At 44.2% G+C, this 8006-nt stretch overlaps 1 long non-coding RNA gene across 1 annotated transcript in view; it reads right to left on the bottom strand.

Moving 5' to 3' along the window:
• The window catches only part of LOC116691747 (uncharacterized), a 6649-nt gene extending 1046 nt beyond the window's left edge, over positions 1-5603 (bottom strand). Inside the window, exons 1-2 of the long non-coding RNA XR_004332542.1 lie at positions 5592-5603; positions 1700-1701 (exon numbers count right to left, since the gene is read on the bottom strand). This is a non-coding gene — a long non-coding RNA (uncharacterized LOC116691747). The remainder of the gene's footprint in view (positions 1-1699; positions 1702-5591) is intronic.
• Between the last annotated feature and the right edge of the window lie 2403 nt (positions 5604-8006).

Raw genomic sequence — 8006 nt, 5'->3', positions numbered from 1 at the left:
ATCCAAGTTCAAGATAAATACCACCTTGTTGTATTAATAATCAGCTTTTTTCAGATCGTGCTGTTTGCTGGCAGCCTGTTAGAGTGCGGCCTGCTACTTTGTGACCTGGAGGTTGGGAACAAGTTGTTTAGTCGACCTACTTCAGCGCCTGTTTCTTGCCACGTCGAATATCAAAAGTGATGTCAACGATGACCACAGCTAACAACTGCTGAACAAATAGAGGTTTCACCCGGGGAAAGTTAAGATGATTTTGGTGTTTTCTTTTGAGCTGACTTTAAAACTGACCTGTGGATTTTTGGCAGAAATAGATAAAAAGGAGTTCAATGGACCAACCAGTCAAAGCATTTCTGTAATTGTGGTCTTTCGTGAGAGCTATCAGTTTTTAGGTGTCAGGAAGCGTCGTAGGAAGCCTATGAGAGATATTTGAAGCATGGTGCCATATAGAAAATGAGTTCAACTTCCTGAGAATAGCATGAATAGATACTCTGTCAGATGCAGCAGTGAGAGGCCGGTCAGACATCAAAGGGTGCCAGCTGTTTTCTCAAACTGGGGGGGGAGGGGGAGTGGAGGAGAGGAACGAGTAGGGCTGAAGAGGAAGATTGAGATGGCACGTCGGATCTCCAGGAGTGTCACTTTGTGTAATAGGTGAGTGGCGGGTATTCATCTGCAGAGAGAGAGAGACAGAGAGACAGAGAGACAGAGAGACAGAGAATACTCCACGTGGACTTCAATGAGACTTCAGTAATTACTTATTACTGCACATATGGATGAGATGGGCGATGAGAGGACTTGAGGCGCGCACGGCTCTCCCTCCATCTGAAAACCACCCCCGGGGTGACTTCAAGAACATCCCTATAATACTCCAAGACAAAAGTCTCATTACAAGTAATTATGGACTGCATATATCGCCCCCTCCCAAGTAATAGCCCCACCACACCCCCACGCAATAGCCCTCACCCTCACTACTTTTATCCCCTCATTCAACAGGAGAAGCAGACTGGGAGAGGGAGGCAGGGATGGAGTAGGGGGAGGGGACGGGTCTATTACCTGGGAGCAGACACTGATCATGGCCCCTGACGCTTTACAGCACTTCCATTCATGTGGAGTGGCTCACTTGTGGGCAGCAATTACCGACCAAATGATCCAAACTGGGCCTTGTGATGAAGTAGCTGTACTGACTAAGTGACTAGCTGCACTATTCTTTTTTGCTTGTGTGCCCGGTAGGCTACTATCCTATATGCTTTTAAACAGAGTAGAGCCGCTGGGTGAGGGTAAGTGTGCGCACCGCGTGGACTCGAAAAAGTCTAATAAATGATTGAGGTGTCTCTGTGACAAAAGACCTTGACATGCTGTTAGATTTTTGTGTGCTTGATTGATTTTTTTCCACAGTGTCATGGAACACAAGGGACGGCATTTATGAGGGAAAATGTCCACATGGAAAAGCATCTGTAAGTAAAGCAACAATAAAACTCAGAAAAGAATAGGTTCAGGAAACTAAACCACCTGGTACTTTGAATTGTCCTGTTGCTGAAATGTGCTATACAAATAAATCTGCCTTGCCTTGCCTTGCCTCATGTCAGTCAAATTACCTCTAATTGACATCTTCAATCTAACATAATGTATACTTTATTAGTCTTGAATCCGTTGGCACACTTTTGATTTCCATTTGTCCGCAGAGTCAAGTCACTCAGGCGACTACCGCTGTCTGTGATCCCCTAGCTGCCCTCTAAATGTAAGCTCCAGGACCATATAAATCTGCATACCACCCATACTGATGTGTTGAATGTGGAATGTATTCCTGCCAGATCTACAGCTACCTGCAAACTCCCATGTCCTGCAAGAAATTCATAAACAACGCGACAGTAGTGGCGCTGGAAGTGAATGGTCAGGTGCAGAATTGTCCAACGTACAATGCACTACATGAGTTAGAGGTTAGGTCAACTTTAAATGTACTTCAAAGTACTTTTTAGCCTGGAAAATGAGACAGAATGAGGATAATTCCAACCTCTTGACAAAACAATTGCACTTCAAGATCAATTTAGAAACTCTTCAGAAGCTTTTAAAAGCGGCAATAGCGAGAGGGTAGGGACATCCTGTGTAAGGATTCACCCCAGCAATGTATATCTGTTGAGCCAGACTATGGACTTGTAGATGCTCAAAGCACTTTAAGGACATCTTAGTCTCGCATTGCCAGAGCTCCAGATCTCCACAGTGCTGTGGAGGACGGTCTGGTACACCACAGATGCATTCTAGAATGGCAACACACAGAGAGCGGACATCCTGCGCATGAGTCACGCAACAGATGTTGGAGCAGATTAATGATTTGATGGCTCCTTTGATGGGGGATGATCTTGAATATTTTTCGTGATCTGTTATTGGTGGTAGTAGCTCAGTCTGTAAGGAATTGGGCTGGGAACCAAAGGGTTGCTGGTTCAAGTCCCTGTTTGTTTGAAGCCAGTTGACCTCCTGGGCAGTACCAAGGTGCTCTTGAGCAAGGCACCAAACCCCACTCAGGGTGCTGGTCTTGCTGGCAGCCCACTCACTCTGACATCTCTCCATTAAGTGCATGTACAGGATCTGAGCAAGTGTGTGTAATTCAGGCCTGTGTGTAGTGTGTACTAACAACAGTGTACATTGTAATTTCCCCATAGGGGATCAAGAAAGACTTTAAACAAATAATAATCTTGTTTTGGATACGTCATATTTTTGGTGGTTATTAAGCCACATGAATAATTGATGGGCTTATTAGAAAAGAAGTGAATAGTTGTAGTATACCTTCGTGCTGTTTCAGAGATGTCTGCATACTAATACTGATCAAATGCAGCAGGTAATCACTGAGGTGTTAATAACGAAAACTGGCAATAGAGTGCTGGTAATCAGTAGACTAATATCAATTGTCCTGGTATTGATATATCCCTTCACAAGCCCACATTGGTCTGGCATCTACTGTACATGTCCCGGCACACACTCCCTGCTCCCCTCTCACCATGAATTCGACATAGTGGAGCTGGTGCAACAGGCAGGGCTGTCATTCACAGATCAGAGGCAACAATGGTGCCTTCCTCTGCCTCCTTTGAATATGTCACTGTGGGAACAGCATAATCAACCCCATGTCACCACCAGCTGCTCCATCGGGACCACATTAGAATAAACAACAGACGAGGAAGTAGCAGAGGTATAAAGAGAGGAGACAAGTGGGTAGGAAAGAAAGCAATACACTTGTCTTGTCTACCACCAATGGAAAGATGATATTGTTCTGGGTTTTTGGCACAGAATCAACCCCATGCTCCATCTGCGGCCGCTGGTGAATGAGGAGGCATAAAGCACAACTTGAGCCAATAACTTAAGGGTGGAAATGCATCCAGAACCTCCTCTGTTTCTCTGTGTTGTGCATCACAGTCTTGAATAAGAGACCCAGCTGACCTGAACTACTGCAGGCCCCTATCCAACCTTCTCTTCAATCTAGTTTCAACCTCTAGTTACCACCAACCCTGCAGCTGAGTCTGGATTGCTGAAACATCTTTATCTATGTTGATCTCATTGCTGCATTCAACATCATCTTACACCTCACATCTGGATCACTGATGTTGCAATTTCATGGCTTATGTCATATCAACAGATAATAATATGTCCAACTCAGGACCTGCAGATTACAGTGTTCTGCTGTTCCACTGATTGTACACCAGGGGTCAGTACTGGGTCCACTCCTATTCCCTATCCATCAGCTATCATTTACCTCCTTCTCCTACACACAATCCACTGCCATCATTGCGTCCACTTTCACTTCTATGCTGATGATACACAGGTTTACATCTCCCTCCAAACCCACCACTGTCGTTTCTCCCACCTCCCTTCACCTGTCTCCAGGACATCAGGACCTGAATGAGAAGGAACTTTCTGAACAATGGCTCCAAAAAAAAACACCCTCTCCAAAGTCCAAAACCAACACCACAGCCCCCAACATCTTGGATGGATAACACCCATTTATCTGCTGCTCACATTAAAAACGTCACCTGGACTACTTTATTCCACCTACGCAACATTTTCAGACTCTGCCCATGTCTCACTTTAAACTGCACTGGAGTTCTGGTTCTTGCATTCATTACATCTCAGATTGTTTACTGTAGGTTATGGGCGCAAGCTTGCGACCGGGAGGTCGTCGGTTTAATCCCCAGACCAGATAGGATGAAATCTGGGTGGGGAAAGTGAAAGAGCAGTGATTGTTAGTGATGGCCAAATGAAGCTTTGTGAGCCAGAGTTTTTATTTTCTGAGCCCACTAGATGGCGCTCTCTGTTCAACAAAGGGTTGAGAATACACTGAATTGCGATGCCTTAGGCCTTTCTCTTAAAACCAAGAGCGCCATCTAGTGGGCTCAGAAAATAAAGACACTGTTTCACAAAGCTTCATTTGGCCATCACTAGTGATTGTCCCTCCCTCATTACCACCCCTGGGGTGCTAGGGAGCTGCTAAGTGGTCTGCAGATCAGACTGTGGTTGGGCTGGGATGCTTCCAGGTATGAATGTGGAACTGTGTGAATGTGATCAGGGTGTTCCTGCAAAAAGAGAGGCAGCCTCTCAGTGAACCTTTCCTGAAAAAGTAAAAGGTTAAATTCTCTCCGGCTTTTCCGCCAAACTAGTGACGGCCAAATGAAGCTTTGTGAACCAGTGTCTTTATTTTCTGGGCCCACTAGATGGCGGTCTTGGTTTTAAGAGAAAGGCCTAAGGCATTGGAATTCAGTGTATTTTCAACCAATTGTTGAACAGAGAGCGCCATTTAGTGGGCTCAGAAAATAAAGACACTGCTTCATTTGGCCAACATTGCTCCAAACTACTCAACAAGCTCCAAATCATTCGGAACTCGGTTTCCCGCATCATTACCCACACCAAATCATCCAACGGCACTGGCTCCCTGTCTAAAACCTGACCAAGACAAGAACCTTCTCCTCCCCTTTAATGCTTTCCGAAACCCAGCACCCACCCATCTCTCCGACCTCCTCCAGGGGAACTCCGGCTCCCTGCGATCATCCTTAGCTGGTCTTCTGACCATCCTCACCTCACGCTCCCAGGCTTTGGAAATCCCTGCCCATCACCCGTTTAGCAGTCCGACACCCTATCACTATTAATATCCCACTTCAAAACTCACTTGTTCAAACTGGCCTACTCACTTTGATACCCACCCTCTCTGTCTGATTCCCTTTAGCCTCCCAATATTAATGTTTTTCTGTCCTCTCTCCTACACATCTGTTCACCCTTTGTCTCTTGTTTTGTGATTGGCTGTAGTGGCCTTTCATGTTTCACTGTTTTTACCTGTACGACTACTGGTTTTACAAATTATGAGACAACCTTGGATGTCCTGAAAGGCCTCCTAAAATAAATTGCATTATTATTATTATTATTATTATTTTCTTTAGACTGATCGTGCTACTGTATGTTCACGGACAAACTTCTTTTTTGTAGCTCTTATACCCTTATAGTTCAAATCTACGGCACCCTTCAGAGCAGGATTTTTCCTTACACAACTTTCATTGGATGAAATGTTTGAAAGGGTTTTTTTCATGCACATAATTGTTTGCAAACAGTTTGAGTAATACGGAAAAAGATTTACCAGCATCTCCTTGGATAGAAGATAATGGGGAAGGCAAGAGATCGACTGATGGAAACAAAAGTGGTCCGACCACCATGTCCACGAGAGCCGCCATTGTTCTTTATTATGAATGATTTCAGGCAGGGGAAATGTTTTACAACAATGGAGTGTCCTTGGACAACGCAGACAGAATATGAATGGAGGTTTTGTCATCATCTTTGACAAAGGACCAGTACTACCTGTACAGAGGGGGCTATGTTTCCAATTTATCCGAGGTCAAACACAGACCGGCCAAAATGTAACATTTTGAGGCAAGCATGACTCCAAAAAGCACTCTAAAAGTAAAAATGTGCTGAACTCAGCTTGAATAAATAATGAGGGAGTGAAATTCTCTGCCACCATTTGCCATATGCGGTAAATTACATTAAATATAGGTTGTGTAATGCATATACCTCGCCCTATTCATCCTGTTTGAAGTGTCCTTTCACTAGCCAGGATCTCTTCTCATCTCCAGTACCTGTGAATTATACAAAATGATGCGTTCGCCATTGATTTTATGAGTCCAATGTAGTCGCTAGTAATCCCATTATAACATGTCTGTTAGTACAATAGCCAGATATGGCCTGAATAAAGGGAAACCTTTCTTTGCCTCAAAGGTAGGCTGTCTTCCAAATTACTTCTTCAGAAGTTAAAAGGCCTGCTGCCTAATCAGTCTATTATACCAGGCTAATAGATGACCAGTAATTGCAACTAATAACTTATTACTCATCTACACAAATATTCTAATAGCTTGTATTTAAAAGCCTTTTTTTTTTTCAATGGACATAGTAAGATAGAGAGGGGTCCTATTCACAAGCCAGACAGTCAGCAACACAAAGAAATACTCCCACAAAGGAAGCTGAGAAAGCAACCTGTAGCATGTTTTTTTCTTCTCTTAGCTGGATTAATATCTAACCTTATTCACGGGGATGTGGAAGCTCAGCTTCGTCTTCATCTCCAGAGCTGTCTAGCAGCAGGGCTTTGTTTGGTACCGCGGGGCCCCTTTAAAGAGAGAGATGGTGCAGGGAATTATAGATAATGTCCTCTATCCTCTCCCCCTGCTAGCCTGCTAGGCCTCAGACACAGAGCTCAGTGGGGACCAGAGACGTGGACACACTGTACATGATTTGGGCTACAGCAGCCATTGTAGTCCCGACAGGGCTCACAAGTGGGACTGCATTCAGTCACTGCCAAGTGGTGACGAATTACCCACGAGACAAAATAACAAAGCCTAGCGTGCTCATATATTGTTTTGGTACAGTATCTGTTGTGATAGGAAAGTGTTAATTTTTCATGATCTCTAAAATGCCGAACAAAATCAAAATAACGATAAATTTGTATACTCATGCTGAGCATCAGCAGTGCTGGGCAATTTAATTTTTTTAAACACACTTATGGAAAAATGATTTACAGTAGGTTACTCAGACCAGCAGATTTGGTTTTGCAAGCTAGCTTAACGTCATAGCCCCATGAAGTGACTGCACACAGTTCTCCAGAAATTCATGGTGAAGTCACAAGGCTCAAAACCTCAAAACTGTAAACCTGTGTGCTGGTCTGGGACAAAAAAGTCCAGGGCCATTTTTTCATTTGCAGTCCCACCCTGGTCTCCTCACCCTTACATCCTGTCTGTGTGCTGAGCTACCACATGCCAGACCACTCTATCAACCAAACAAGCTGACCCCCCAAACTGTCAATCCCACTACTGTCAAGACATTAGTGGGATTAGTTATGTAAACTACTGAATTTCTAATCCTTTACACTCGTAACTAAATAAAAGAATCACGTTAATACAATGCCTAGTTCACACTACTACTACTAACTTGCAGTATTCATGCTATTTGACTGACCGTCCCACGCTTCCTTTTTCACCTGGAGGAATCCCTGATGAGTATTTTTCGTCTTGAAACTACTTTTTGTTGAAGAATACACATGCGAGACGTGACACGGGAAATGGCGTACTACCACATCACCAGCCACAGCATTTTTGTTCAAGCAATTTGCAAAACTTTTTTTGTTTCCACGTGTCTTTTATGTAGCTTTTTTCCTCTGGGTGCAACAACAACTTTGGTCAGTGTTGCAAACGCAACATGTACAGTAAAGTGCCTGTTGTTTTAGGCGACCCCTCCCCAAGGTTTCTCTCAATACGTGTCTTGATCTCTCATTGGCTGTGTCTTATCGACAGACTCCCTGACAGGCAGTGACGTTTTTTTGCACAGGTGATGCGGGCAATTTTTCGTGACACATGGGGGGGGCGGCACGAGCACTTCAAACAAAAAAAAGTGGTTTTCTGTAATCTATCGTTTCACTGTGTGGGGAATTGGCCCCCCTGCAGCTGTAGGCGCCCCTGCTTGTTGAAAAGGTACCTTTCACAGAGAAGCTGTGT

Source organism: Etheostoma spectabile, chromosome 6 (genome assembly GCF_008692095.1).
Source record: "Etheostoma spectabile isolate EspeVRDwgs_2016 chromosome 6, UIUC_Espe_1.0, whole genome shotgun sequence".
Lineage (NCBI taxonomy): Eukaryota > Metazoa > Chordata > Actinopteri > Perciformes > Percidae > Etheostoma > Etheostoma spectabile.
This window is presented reverse-complemented; position numbering and strand designations above follow the sequence as displayed.